Consider the following 14,507-nt stretch of genomic DNA (forward strand, 5'->3'; position numbering starts at 1 on the left):
CAGAAGACGGATACCAGAGCGTCGTTATCCCAGGCCAGCTCCAAGGGTACGGAACCGTATGGCATATTGGCCCACGGTGAGACTTCCCTGACGGAGGCGTAGCAGTGATGATGCGAATGAGGTCTTCCGTCCGGGTTCGTCGAAGACTTTCCGGAAAGCCATGAGAAAGGCAGGCAAGTCGGACACCAGGGGGTCTCCTCTCTCCCATAGAGGATTTAGCCAGGCCAGGGCCTCCCCGGTGAGATGGGACATGATGAAGGCAATTTTGGCCCGGTCGGAGTTAAACTGGTGGGACAGGAGTTCAAAGTGCAGGGTGCACTGATTTATGAAGCCCCGAGCCTGGGCGGAGTCGCCTCCGAAGCGAGGAGGTGCAGAAAGCCGGGGTCCGGGGTAGGATACCATGGTATTAGTGGACAGCGGAGCTGCCGGATTGCGAGTCATGGCACTGGCGGAGGTTGCTGGCGGAGCAGTCAGAGTGTCCAGGCGAGAATTGACATTCCGCAGGTGACCCAGGATGGACTCCTGTTGGGACCTCTGAAGGGACAGTTCATGACACAGGACCGAGAGCGAGGGAGCTTGGGTGCCACCGGGTTCCATGGCCCGAGCAAACTGTAACGGGTCTGGGAGGCGGAACCTCTGAGCTACTATACAAGGGGGCGGTCCTTGTAAGGGAGCGGGTGGCGACCAGGCAGGCAGTTACAGCAGGTGACCGGGACAGTCTCTAGAAGAACGGGCAGGAGGTCACGGCAAGTGACCGGGGCAGTCTCTGGATGAACGGGCAGATGGTCACGGCAAGTGACCGGGGCAGTCTCTGGGTGAACGGGCAGATGGTCACGGCAAGTGACCGGGGCAGTCTCTGGGTGAACGGGCAGATGGTCACGGCAAGTGACCGGGGCAGTCTCTGGGTAAAGGGTTGGTACGACCTGTGGCGGCTGATGGTAGACGTGAGCTCCCAGGTGAGCAGGCGAGAGTCTCTGGATAAACGGGTGGTCACAGCATGTGATGGCGGAGCCTCCAGGAAGACCAACAGACAGGCGGCAGATGAGCGCTCCCAGGTGAGCGGGCAGAAGTCTCTGGACAGGCGGGTGGTCACAGCACGTGACGGCAGAGCCTCCAGGTAGGCTAGCAGACAGGCAGCAGATGAGCGCTCCCAGGTGAGCGGGCAGGAGTCACTGGACAGGCAGGTGGTCACAGCACGTGACGGCAGAGCCTCCAGGTAGGCTAGCAGGCAGGTAACAGATGTGCGCTCCCAGGTGAGCGGGCAAGCTGGTCCATAGACAGACTGACAAGAGTTGGAAGGCAGACCGTCGGACCTCAGGCAAGCAGGCAGGTAGTTGATGTGCGCTCCCAGGTGAGCGGGCAAGCTGGTCCTTAGACAGCCTGACAGGAGTAGTAAGGCAGACCGTCGGACCTCAGGCTAGCAGGCAGGTAGCAGAATATCAGGCAGGAATAAGACAGCAAGCTGGCACCAATCTGGCAGGTATCTGGCAGGTAACTGGCAACGGGACCTGAGGGCTGATGCAGAGTATTGAACAGTGCAACAACATTGCTCGGGCACCTCCATTTTGGAGGAGGTGCCTTATATATGGTGAAGTCCTCAGGCCATTGGCCGGGGACTCCTTAGGACGGCGCGCGCGGCCCCTTTAAGAGGGAGGGAGAGCGCGCGCACCCTAAGCACAGTGGCCGGGAAGGAGCGCGCGCTGCCAGCAGAGCGGGAGGAGGACGCCGGGCACGGAGCAGAGAGGTGAGGGGAACAGCGTCCCTGCCTAGCAGAGGGCAGGGACGCCGGCGCTACAGCCTTGACTCTTCGGACAAGCCTGGCCTCGGCACGGGAGGACACTTTCAAAGGCTGTCCAGGCCGTGGAAGGCTAACAGTAGTTCCATAAGCCTTCCACTTACGGATGATGCTCCCAACAGTGGAGACAGGTAGGCCCAACTCCTTGTAAAGGGTTTTGTACCCCTTGCCAGCCTTTTGACCCTCCACGATCTTGTCTCTGATGGCCTTGGAATGCTCTTTTGTCTTTCCCATGTTGACCATGTCTGAGTGCTGTTCACAAGTTTGGGGAGGTTCTTAAATAGTCAGAAAAGGCTGGCAAAAGAGATCTTTAATCCACACATGTGAAGCTCATTATTCTTGGAGCCTGAACTACTTCTTAATACTTCAGGGGGACCAATCAGAATTCTTGTGGTTTGAGGGGTTGAATAATAAATGACACTCTGAATTAACTTTTAACGTTTTAAAAAAACAAAAAAACAAAAAAAAAGTTGCTGCAGTGCATTTCCCACTTCCAGGCTGATCTACAGTGCAAATGTCACAATGCCAAGTTAATTCCGCATGTGTCAACCACCTAAATCTGCAGGGGGTTGAATACTACTTGTAGGCACTGTAATACCTAATTATGTATTATAATTTCCTCAGATTTAAATATATTTTTGTACCTTCACATAAAGAAACATTTTTTTTTTTCAAACATACAAGCATACGAGGCCTCTGTCACATCAATCACACTTAGCAGCTGCTGATTTACTCATCTGTCACCTTCACTCTGACATTCACAGATCTGTTCAACTCAAACATTCCACATATGAAGTTTTAGATATATATATATATTTAACCCAAAATTGTTGTATCCCAATTTATTAACGCGCATTGCCATATCAATTGAATATCTTTATATTTCTTTGAATATTCCCCAAGTACATATTATATAATATCAGAGTAAGTCACTGGAATTTCAGACACTTGAAAAAACTCTTGTCTTAGATTCTTTTTTCACTGGCTGCCCGGTCTTAAGTTACATCAGTTGAAAATAGAATGAATGGGATCCTATACTATTAGCTCAAAGTTCAAAGGCCGCAGCTGTCACACGTCATGCTGTAAAGCTACTTTAATTTGCACGAACACTTCATGCACAGAAAATATTAGCAACACAAAAGAATTAATAAGTATTACATATATATTATAGTTCAACTAGATATATTGTTATTATTTTAAAATGTTATACACATAAAATCATGCAATTTTTTCACTTCCTGTGTGAATAAAGAAATAAATCCATTTTAGAGTTCTCTGATCAAATCCTGCTTTGGAATGAAAACTCTAAGGAAATATAAGAAAATAAAATTAAATATCAAATTCATACAGAAACAGAATTATTTAAATATCTTATACATGTATTGGTTGGTTCTAATGTAATTCAAAATATTGCTACTTAAATTTATATATATGAAGTTCTAATTTATTAATTAATATATATATATATATATTTTATAAACGTATATATAAATACAATTATACGCAATCTCTACTTAGACAAGTGTATATATATATATATATATATATATATATGAACTATTAGAAACTATGTAACTACAATTTACTGTATGAGATTATAAATAAATATTGAGACATTGTATTACATTTTGATACAACATTATAATTACAGTTTTTCCTTAGCCACTCCCTAAACCAAATCTTCTGTCTCTCTCAAATATCTCCAGGAACGCCCTCTTTAGGAAAGACATTTTTCTATCCTTCAAAACCTCAGAGAACTGCCTGTTCTTCTGTCCACATTCCATGACGTCACTGTGAGTTGGTCGGCTCACCTGTCTCTGTCCATCAGTTTCAGCCATTTTCCTTTTTAGAGAATCACAGTTCTGACTGAGAATTAACTCATTCTGTGGAGAGATGGATCTTTGCACTGGCTGATATGGCTTATAACATATATGAAATCTTCTGCGTATTTGATAGAGTTCACTATGGGGATGACTCAGTCTAGGAGAGTTTGATATTGGCTTTTGGTAAGATTTTACCTTTCCTGGTTTTATAAATTTAGCTTGATTTATTTTCTTTTCACGATTCTCATGTTTTCTAACAGAATCCAGCATCTGCGCACATTCAAATAATTAATTTTTTTGTGATGCCATAACTTGGGAAACCGAATTTAGGAATTTGAATTTTTGTACAAAAGTTGTTATCATATGTTGTACTTTTCCATTTTTGATGAGAGCTTTGTACAACCGTTCAAATATGGACATGAATGTATATGTACATTCCTTCCTACCAATCCTTAATTTCTGCAGATCTTCTATGTTGGGAAAATCCTTTGTGACACAATAAATCAAATATCTTAATCTGTCCGAATCATTTTCCCATCCATTAGGAGAGTCATTTTCACAGGGCATTAAATGTAAACGTCTGGACAATGTCACAGGAATCCATATTTAAAATAATTGATTCCTCTCCTCATTGGATAAATCAAACTTATCAGAGAAGCTCTCAAATGTCTCTGAATTTCTACAGGCATGGATTTTGACATCATATTTTGGCATGATTTTGTATAATTTCAGCAAATTTTTCCTCATTTTAATTTGGAGTTGAGCCTGGGTAATTCCAGAATTCTCTGATATTTTTAGTGGCTCTTGTACGTCCGTTCCTCCTAAGTCACTCACGTCTCCTCCCACATCACCTAGTATGTCGGTTTCTCGTATGTCAGTCATGTCTCCTCCCATGTCAGGTTTCTGTATGTCCGTCTCTTGGTCAGACCCAAGGTCACCTTCAGTTATAGACACGTGTCTTACTTCTTGTTCATTTTCCACATTACAGTCAGAATCAGTATCACCGTCTGACACTTCTACACTATTTTCCTGCTTAGAAATCTCTAACACAAGACTATGAAAAAAATCTACCAAATGTAGAATATTTCTCAATTTCTGTTTGTCTCTATTTACCAATTTAGAAGTTAACTGTAAATTCTGCAATTCACATTCTTTGTATAAACTGAGCCACAAAACTTCTATGTCATCTCCTACATTAACTTTGAAATTAATATTACTTTGTTTAGCAAAAGAAAAATTATATCCATATTTTGCTTACCTTAAGATTCCTTGGCTTCTCTTTATCAGCACGTCCTGTCTTCAGTTCATTTGATTCTTTTCCTGTCTGATTCTGTTCCTTGTTAGTACCTCTGCTTCCTGTCTTTCCTCAGTCTGTAGGTCCTTTCTGCTTCTCGTGAAAAACTAGTGAATTTACTGACAAGTGAACAACAGCTGTTCAGCTCGTCAGGACTCCCCCCTTGTTCACGGAAGAAATTCACTTACTTAATTTAAAAAGCAAAAAAACAGGACTGGCTGGCTCACCATTGTAAAATAATACTCTTCCTATATTATTTTTTTCTACTGAGGACTTCTCAAAGTATCAATATCACGATATTCTTATAAAAAAATGTATCTATTTATTCTTGGATTGTCCATTAAAAAGAATCAGATTGCAGCAGGTACATACAATAATTAGTTATAAAGTAATTGTCCATTTGTCCATAATTAGCTTAATTGTTGAGATTCACCCATCTTTCCTTGGATCCTGGCTGGTAAATCATGTCTTTGTCCAGCATGTGTCCAGGCCTACATGTCATCTGCTTCTCAGCATGAAGATTCTGTGTCTTGTGGGGTGGGCAGAGCAAGAGAGCCCCCCCATTCTGTACCATGGGCTTTTATAGCCAGTCGTATGGACACCTGTTCTACATATGGTAGTGAACCAAAAATACACACACAAATAGCGCATGTCAACTAGACACGATGGCTGAGGCATAGAACTCAGAAAAATGATTATCGATTAACATTCCAAATGAATTTCCATAACTAACCATTTAACAGAGACCGCCTGGGAATGCCAGGTGCTGTAGGCTTTTGCTTTTTCCTTCCTTCCACCAGCAGGGGGCTCTCTCTTCTATGCCTTTTTTCCATTCCCTTTCACAAGTGCACACATTCATTCTCTTTTCTTTTTTTCATTTGCTTTCTCTCTTGCGATATTTCATCTCTGCAAAATACAAGCATCCTTCTGATCACCGTGGGCCTCCAACATTGTTGCTTATTTACTTTTAATACTAGGCTCCTTTTCACCAGGACCAGCATCTCCCGGGTGGCTGGAGGCAACCACCGGTAACCCCAAGCAGAAGAACTTTGCAGGCAACACGACCCTCCGCCCTGAAGAGCAGCTCAAACTCACTGGCAACCATCTCACCCTCTTCCTTCATTCACCCCTGGACATCTCGCTCCGCCCCCAAGTTACAGGTCCAGCTTGCTCTTTCTGTCACATTACCGCGATGAAGGGTTTATCCTGCAGGAGACCCTGCGCCGAGCCATTTTTGAAGACACCTGATGCGGCGGGTGAATCACTGCTAAACAAGCCACACCTGTAGGGACGGCACAGCCTTTGCATGGACCCTTCGGAGCCCGCCCCGTCACGGCCAGATTGCTCGCCATCAAGCGATCCTGAGAAAGGCTGGCCGGGCGATGGATCTAGCAGCGTCTACTGGCCATACCACCTTGGATACGCCCGATCTCGTCTGATCTCGAAAGCAAAGCAGGGCTGGGCTTGAACAGTACTTGAATGGCAGACCTTCGGGGAACACTGGGTGCTGTAGACCATTTTGATGACGTTTTGCCCTACTTCCCAGCTCGGCTAGCATGGAACGGCGCATTGCCGGACACCGACCTTTAGTAACTTAGATGATGGAAGCCCCAAGGCCTCTGAGCCAGTTGGCAGCTAAGTACGCTACCCCGCCGCCCTTCACGCAGGGCTGACACCGAGCTCCTTGCCACGGCTAGGAGTGCTTATTGACTCCGCAGCTCGCCGTGTGGAAATGATGGCGTTAAAAGCACCCGGGGCCGTGAAGGTGCCAGGCTTTCAGCAGGTGCCCAGGGAAGGATTTGGATGCCGGCCGCCTAGCGAGGGCCAGCAGAAGTAACATGTTTCTCTGCAAAGAAGCTTGTGTAACCAAGCCAGACGGCTGCCAAAGAGCTAACCTCAGTGCAAGGATGGCAAGGAAGGTAAGGAAGGTGCGGAAGGAATTCGGGAGCGGGGGGTGATTCCTGCTAGGGCCCTGAAATCATAAAACAGGCAGGAGAGTCTGCCGCATGGTGACGTAGAGGTTGTAGGGGCAGATAGGGGATGTTGTCACGTGCGAGCACATGTGCATGCTGGCTTGTGTGTGAGAGTGCGCTTCCTAGGTGTGGCGCGCTGCAGACAGTCAAAGGGATTGTTCCCTTTCATTAAAAGTTAATCCCCGGCTCCAAGCTATTAGAAAGCAACTAACCGCGCTCTACTCACCCTAACCGGGTCTACCGGTGAGTCTCGCCTCTGCTCCCGGCCTGTGGCAATGGCCGTGAAGCTGACGTTCCGTCGACAGCGCTGCAGCCGATCAGTGAGCTCAGTGTCTCTGAGTGGTGCCTTCTGTCTACAAGACCTTTTAAGGAAGCCAGCAAAAAAATTGAAGAGAAGGGAAAGCACAAAAGGACCTGGTCTTGCTGAACACTGGAAAGGGCATCCGGCAGCCAGCCTTCAAAGTAGAAAAGCAGCAAGTGAGAGGCTTGTCTCCGGCTACAGCCACACTACCCTGAACAAGCTCGATCTCGTCTGATCTTGGAAGCTAAGCAGGGTTGTGCCTGGTTAGTACTTGGATGGGAGACCGCCTGGGAATACCAGGTGCTGTAGGCTTCTGCTTTTTCTTTCCTTCCACCAGCAGGGGGCACTCTCTTCTATGCCTTTTTTCCATTCCCTTTCACAAGTGCACACATTCATTCTCTTTTCTTTTTTTCATTTGCTTTCTCTCTTGCGCTATTTCATCTCTGCAAAATACCAGCATCCTTCTGATCACCGTGTGCCTCCAGCATTGTTGCTTCTTTACTTTTAATACTAGGCTCCTTTTCACCAGGACCAGCGTCTCCCGGGTGGCTGGAGGCAACCACCGGTAACCCCAAGCAGAAGACCTTTGCAGGCAACACGACCCTCCCCCCTGAAGAGCAGCTCAAAGTCACTGGCAACCATCGCACCCTCTTCCTTCATTCACCCCTGGACGTCTCGCTCCGTCCCCAAGTTACGGGTCCAGCTTGCTCTTTCTGTCACATTACCGCGATGAAGGGTTTAGCCTGCAGGAGACCCTGCGAAGAGACATTTTTGAAGACACCTGATGCGGCGGGTGAATCACTGCTAAACAAACCACACCTGTAGGGATGGCACAGCCTTGGCATGGACCCTTCGGAGCCCGCCCCGTCACGGACAGATTGTTCGCCACCAAGCGATCCTGAGAAAGGCAGGCCGGGCGATGGATCGAGCAGCGTCTACTGGTCATACCACCTTGGATGCGCCTGATCTTGTCTGATCTTGGAAGCAAAGCAGGGCTGGGCTCAGACAGTACTTGGATGGGAGACCTCCTGGGTACACTGGGTGCTGTAGAACATTTTGATGACGTTTTGCCCTACTGCCCAGCTCGGCTAGCATGGAACGGCGTCTTGCCGGACACCGACCTTAAGTAACTTAGATGATGGAAGCCCCAAGGCCTCTGAGCCAGTTGGCAGCTAAGTATGCTACCCCCCCGCCTTCACGCAGGCCTGACACCGAGCTTCTTGTCATGGCTAGGAGTGCTTATTGACTCCGCAGCTCGCCGTGTGGAAATGATGGCGTTAAAAGCACCCGGGGCCGTGAAGGGGCCAGGCTTTCAGCAGGTGCCCTGGGAAGGATTTAGATGCCAGCCGCCTAGCGAGGGCCAGCAGAAGTAACATGTTTCTCTGCAAAGAAGCTTGTGTAACCAAGCCAGACGGCTGACAAAGAGCTAACCTCAGTGCAAGGAAGGCAAGGAAGGAATTGGGGAGGGGGGGGGTGATTCCTGCTAGGGCCCTGAAATCATAAAACAGGCAGGAGAGTCTGACGCATGGTGACGGAGAGGTTGTAGGGGAAGATAGGGGGTGTTGTCACGTGCGAGCACGTGTGAATGCTGGCTTGTGTGTGAGAGTGTGCTTCCTAGGTGTGGCGCGCTGCAGACAGTCAAAGGGATTGTTCCCTTTCATTAACAGTTAATCCCCGGCTGCAGGCTATTAGAAATCAACTAACCGCGCTATGCTCACCCTACCCGGGTCTACCGGTGAGTCTCGCCTCTGCTCCCGGCCTGTGGTATTGGCCGTGAAGCTGACGTTCCGTCGACAGCGCTGCAGCCGATCAGTGAGCTCAGCGGCTCTGAGTGGGGCGTTGTGTCTACAAGACCTTTTAAGGAAGCCAGCAAAAAAATTGAAGAGAAGGAAAAGCACAAAAGGACCTGGTCTTGCTGAGCACTGGAAAGGGCAGCCGGCAGCCAGACGTCAAAGTAGAAAAGCAGCAAGTGAGAGGCTTGTCTCTGCCTACGGCCACACCACCCTGAACACACCTGATCTCGGAAGGTAAGCAAGGTCGAGCCTGGTTAGTACTTGGATAGGAGACCGCCTGGGAATACCAGGTGCTGTGGTCTTTTGCTTTTTCCTTCCTTCCACCAGCAGGGGGCACTCTCCTCTATGCCTTTTTTCCATTCCCTTTCACAAGTGCACACATTCATTCTCTTTTCTTTTTTTCATTTGCTTTCTCTCTTGCTCTATTTTATCTCTGCAAAATACCAGCATCCTTCTGATCACCGTGGGCCTCCAGCATTGTTGCTTCTTTACTTTTAATACTAGGACCAGCGTCTCCCGCGTGGCTGGAGGCAACCACCGGTAACCCTAAGCAGAAGACCTTTGCAGGCAACATGACCCTCCCCCCTGAAGAGCAGCTCAAAGTCACTGGCAACCATCTCACCCTCTTCCTTCATTCACCCCTGGACGTCTCGCTCCGCCCCCAAGTTACGGGTCCAGCTTGCTCTTTCTGTCACATTACCGCGATGAACGGTTTAGCCTGCAGGAGACCCTGCGAAGAGACATTTTTGAAGACACCTGATGCGGCGGGTGAATCACTGCTAAACAAACCACACCTGTAGGGATGGCACAGCCTTTGCATGGACCCTTCGGAGCCCGCCCCGTCACGGCCAGATTGCTCGACACCAAGCGATCCTGAGAAAGGCTGGCCGGGCGATGAATTGAGCAGCGTCTACTGGCCATACCACCTTGGATACACCTGATCTCGTCTGATCTTGGAAGCAAAGCAGGGCAGTGCTCGGACAGTACTTGGATGGGATACCTCCTGGGAACACCGGGTGCTGTAGACCATTTTTATGACGTTTTGCCCTACTGAACAGCTCGGCTAACATGGAAGGGCGCCTTGCAGGACACCGACCTTAAGTAACTTAGATGATGGAAGCCCCAAGGCCTCTGAGCCAGTTGGCAGCTAAGTACGCTAGCCCGCCGTCTTCACGCAGGCCTGACACCGAACTCATTGTCACGGCTAGGAGTGCTTATTGACTCCGCAGCTCGCCGTGTGGAAATGAAGGCGTTAAAAGCACCCGGGGCCGTGAAGGGGCCAGGCTTTCAGCAGGTTCCCAGGGAAGGTTTTGGATGCCGGCCGCCTAGCGAGGGCCAGCAGAAGTAACATGTTTCTCTGCAAAGAAGCTTGTGTAACCAAGCCAGACGGCTGCCAAAGAGCTAACCTCAGTGCAAGGAAGGTGCGGAAGGAATTGGGGAGGGGGGGGGTGATTCCTGCTAGGGCTCTGAAATCATAAAACAGGCAGGAGAGTCTGACGCATGGTGACGGAGAGGTTGTAGGGGCAGATAGGGGGTGTTGTCACGTGCGAGCACGTGTGCATGCTGGCTTGTGTGTGAGAGTGAGCATCCTAGGTGTGGCGCGCTGCAGACAGTCAAAGGGATTTTTCCCTTTCATTAAAAGTTAATCCCCGGCTGCAGGCTTTTAGAAAGCAACTAACCGCGCTCTACTCACCCTACCCGGGTCTACCGGTGAGTCTCGCCTCTGCTCCCGGCCTGTGGCATTGGCCGTGAAGCTGACGTTCCGTCGACAGCGCTGCAGCCGATCAGTGAGCTCAGCGGCTCTGAGTGGGGCGTTGTGTCTACAAGACCTTTTAAGGAAGCCAGCAAAAAAATTGAAGAGAAGGGAAAGCACAAAAGGACCTGGTCTTGCTGAGCACTGGAAAGGGCAGCCGGCAGCCAGACTTCAAAGTAGAAAAGCAGCAAGTGAGAGGCTTGTCTCTGTCTATGGCCACACCACCCTGAACACGCCCAATCTCATCTGATCTCAGAAACTAAGCAGGTTTGGGCCTGGTTAGTACTTAGATAGGAGACCGCCTGGGAATGCCAGGTGCTGTAGGCTTTTGCTTTTTCCTTCCTTCCACCAGCAGGGGGCACTCTCTTCTATGCCTTTTTTCCATTCCCTTTCACAAGTGCACACATTCATTCTCTATTCTTTTTTTCATTTGCTTTCTCTCTTGCGCTATTTCATCTCTGCAAAATACCAGCATCCTTCTGATCACCGTGGGCCTCCAGCATTGTTGCTTTTTTAGTTTTAATACTAGGCTCCTTTTCACCAGGACCAGCGTCTCCCGCGTGGCTGGAGGCAACCACCGGTAACCCCAAGCAGAAGACCTTTGCAGGCAACACGACCCTCCCCCCTGAAGAGCAGCTCAAAGTCACTGGCAACCATCTCACCCTCTTCCTTCATTCACCCCTGGACGTCTCGCTCCGTCCCCAAGTTACGGGTCCAGCTTGCTCTTTCTGTCACATTACCGCGATGAAGGGTTTAGCCTGCAGGAGACCCTGCGCCGAGCCATTTTTGAAGACACCTGATGCGGCTGGTGAATCACTGCTAAACAAATCACACCTGTAGGGACGGCACAGCCTTTGCATGGACCCTTCGGAGCCCGCCCCATCACGGCCAGATTGCTCGCCACCAAGCGATCCTGAGAAAGGCTGGCCGGGCGATGGATCACGCAGCGTCTACTGGCCATACCACCTTGGATACGCCTGATCTCTTCTGATCTCGGAAGCAAAGCAGGGCTGGGCTCGGACAGTACTTGGATGGGATTCCTACTGGGAACACCGGGTGCTGTAGACCATTTTGATGACGTTTTGCCCTACTGCCCAGCTCGGCTAGCATGGAACGGCGCCTTGCCGGACACCGACCTTAAGTAACTTAGATGATGGAAGCCCCAAGGCCTCTGAGCCAGTTGGCAGCTAAGTACGCAACCACGCAGGCCTGACACCGAGCTCCTTGCCACGGCTAGGAGTGCCTATTGACTCCGCAGCTCGCCGTGTGGAAATGATGGCGTTAAAAGCACCCGGGGCCGTGAAGGGGCCAGGCTTACAGCAGGTGCCCAGGGAAGGTTTTGGATGCCGGCCGCCTAGCGAGGGCCAGCAGAAGTAACATGTTTCTCTGCAAAGAAGCTTGTGTAACCAAGCCAGACGGCTGACAAAGAGCTAACCTCAGTGCAAGGAAGGCAAGGAAGGTGCGGAAGGAATTGGGGAGGGGGGGGTGAACACTGCTAGGGCCCTGAAATCATAAAACAGGCAGGAGAGTCTGACGCATGGTGACGGAGAGGTTGTAGGGGCAGATAGGGGGTGTTGTCACGTGCGAGCACGTGTGCATGCTGGCTTGTGTGTGAGAGTGCGCTTCCTAGGTGTGGCGCGCTGCAGACAGTCAAAGGGATTGTTCCCTTTCATTAAAAGTTAATCCCCGGCTGCAGCCTATTAGAAAGCAACTAACCGCGCTCTACTCACCCTACCCGGGTCTACCGGTGAGTCTCGCCTCTGCTCCCGGCCTGTGGCATTTGCCGTGAAGCTGACGTTCCGTCGACAGCGCTGCAGCCGATCAGTGAGCTCAGCGGCTCTGAGTGGGGCGTTGTGTCTACAAGACCTTTTAAGGAAGCCAGCAAAAAAATTGAAGAGAAGGGAAAGCACAAAAGGACCTGGTCTTGCTGAGCACTGGAAAGGGCAGCCGGCAGCCAGACTTCAATGTAGGAAAGCAGCAAGTGAGAGGTTTGTCTCCGCCTATGGCCACATCACCCTGAACACGCTCGATCTCATCTGATCTCGGAAGCTAAGCAGGGTCAGGCCTGGTTAGTACTTGGATGGGAGACTGTAAAATAATACTATTCCCGTATTATTTTTTTCTACTGAGGACTTCTCAAAGTATCAATATCACGATATTCTTATAAAAAAATATATCTATTTATTCTTGGATTGTCCATTAAAAAGAATCAGATTGCAGCAGGTACATACAATAATTAGTGATAAAGTAATTGTCCATTTGTTCATAATTAGCTTAATTGTTGAGATTCACCCATCTTTCCTTGGATCCTGGCTGGTAAATCATGTCTTTGTCCAGCATGTGTCCAGGCCTACATGTCATCTGCTTCTCAGCATGAAGATTCTGTGTCTTGTGGGGTGGGCAGAGCAAGAGAGCCCCCCCTTTCTGTACCATGGGCTTTTATAGCCAGTCGTATGGACACCTGTTCTACATATGGTAGTGAACCAAAAATACACACACAAATAGCGCATGTCAACTAGACACGATGGCTGAGGCATAGAACTCAGAAAAATGATTATCGATTAACATTCCAAATGAATTTCCATAATTAACCATTTAACATTTCCCCCTTTTTTGAGAATAAAAGGACTTTAACTGAAATTTCTCAAAAGAAGATACATTCATCAATCATTTTTTCTTTCCTTCTTCCTTGGCAATATCATTAAATTTCCATTATAATAATAATAGTAATAATAGTATCAATATCGGATTATTGCTATATAATGATGTGAATTCATGTTACGGTAAGCCGTGACTAATATTCATTTAATATGTATAATTATACTTCCCTATATCTAAATTGAAGCAATCGCGGGTTCAATCGTCATCGTCTGATGTCATCGGTTCGTCGTCTCGTCTTCTTCTTGGTTCTTTTATAACACAGTCTTTAGATGAAAACTCCTTTGAAATAAATTACAGCATGTAGATATTGTACAGTCCATAATTGTGTTCATTATTGTTCAGTCCATAAACTGTACTCTTTATTAGAAAAATCATGTGTGCAGTTGATAAGAAAACAAAGTCCATGGATGAAATGTAGCTTTAATATCTGTGCAGTGTAACCTGGACTTACGTTGGATCGTCTTTGGAATCTTCCGTGTGTCCGCACTGGTCTCGTGTCACTTTTGGAACAGATGTGACGTCTTTGGTCAGTAAAGCAAGGGTTAACTTGACACTTTCCTGCTTTATATAGCACCATAAACAGTACTCAGTCCTTTATATACAGGACACATATGCCAGGTATTACCTGTTCACCAGCTTTCATTGAAGCGTTGCAGGTGATAAGAAACCACTGGAACGTGATGAAACTTGAACACAACACAGTACATATAGGATCATCGTCCTCTGCCGTCCTGGTGATCAGTGGTGTGAATTGTATTGTATGTAATGGACACAGTCTATTATAACACTCAGCATTCACACCTGTTACCTTCTGAGACGTCCGGATGTCAGTTGCTTCTTCTTGTAACTTTTGAGAATCTCTTTGATTTATAAAAATTAAAAGTCTTTATTTAGATAGAATTCATAATTGCGTTGTTTTGATTGAAGTCTTCATTCCCTAATCTGATACGAAATCCGGCAGTTTTTCCTAACCTATAATATCACAGCGTACCATAGCAATCGGTAATATCCATCTAATTATTATCAAAATATTAAAATAAATTATGTTTGGAATAATAAACAATAATAGATAATAATTCATTATCAATCAAGTTCTCCATATGATAGAACATTT

General features: G+C 47.8%; 7 pseudogenes; all 7 read left to right on the plus strand.

Moving 5' to 3' along the window:
* The first annotated feature begins 6,308 nt into the window (after positions 1-6,308).
* LOC141269345 (5S ribosomal RNA) lies at positions 6,309-6,428 on the plus strand (annotated as a pseudogene).
* A 951-nt stretch (positions 6,429-7,379) lies between these two features.
* Positions 7,380-7,498, plus strand: LOC141267899 (5S ribosomal RNA; annotated as a pseudogene).
* Positions 7,499-8,119: 621 nt separating this feature from the next.
* LOC141269812 (5S ribosomal RNA) lies at positions 8,120-8,239 on the plus strand (annotated as a pseudogene).
* Positions 8,240-9,172: 933 nt separating this feature from the next.
* LOC141270125 (5S ribosomal RNA) lies at positions 9,173-9,281 on the plus strand (annotated as a pseudogene).
* A 606-nt stretch (positions 9,282-9,887) lies between these two features.
* Positions 9,888-10,007, plus strand: LOC141268703 (5S ribosomal RNA; annotated as a pseudogene).
* A 933-nt stretch (positions 10,008-10,940) lies between these two features.
* Positions 10,941-11,059, plus strand: LOC141268847 (5S ribosomal RNA; annotated as a pseudogene).
* Positions 11,060-11,680: 621 nt separating this feature from the next.
* Positions 11,681-11,800, plus strand: LOC141268505 (5S ribosomal RNA; annotated as a pseudogene).
* The last annotated feature ends 2,707 nt before the right edge of the window (positions 11,801-14,507 follow it).

This window comes from Phyllobates terribilis, unplaced genomic scaffold (assembly GCF_046119375.1).
Source record: "Phyllobates terribilis strain yellow unplaced genomic scaffold, ASM4611937v1 Scaffold_4__5_contigs__length_816908805, whole genome shotgun sequence".
Classification (NCBI taxonomy): Eukaryota; Metazoa; Chordata; class Amphibia; order Anura; family Dendrobatidae; genus Phyllobates; species Phyllobates terribilis.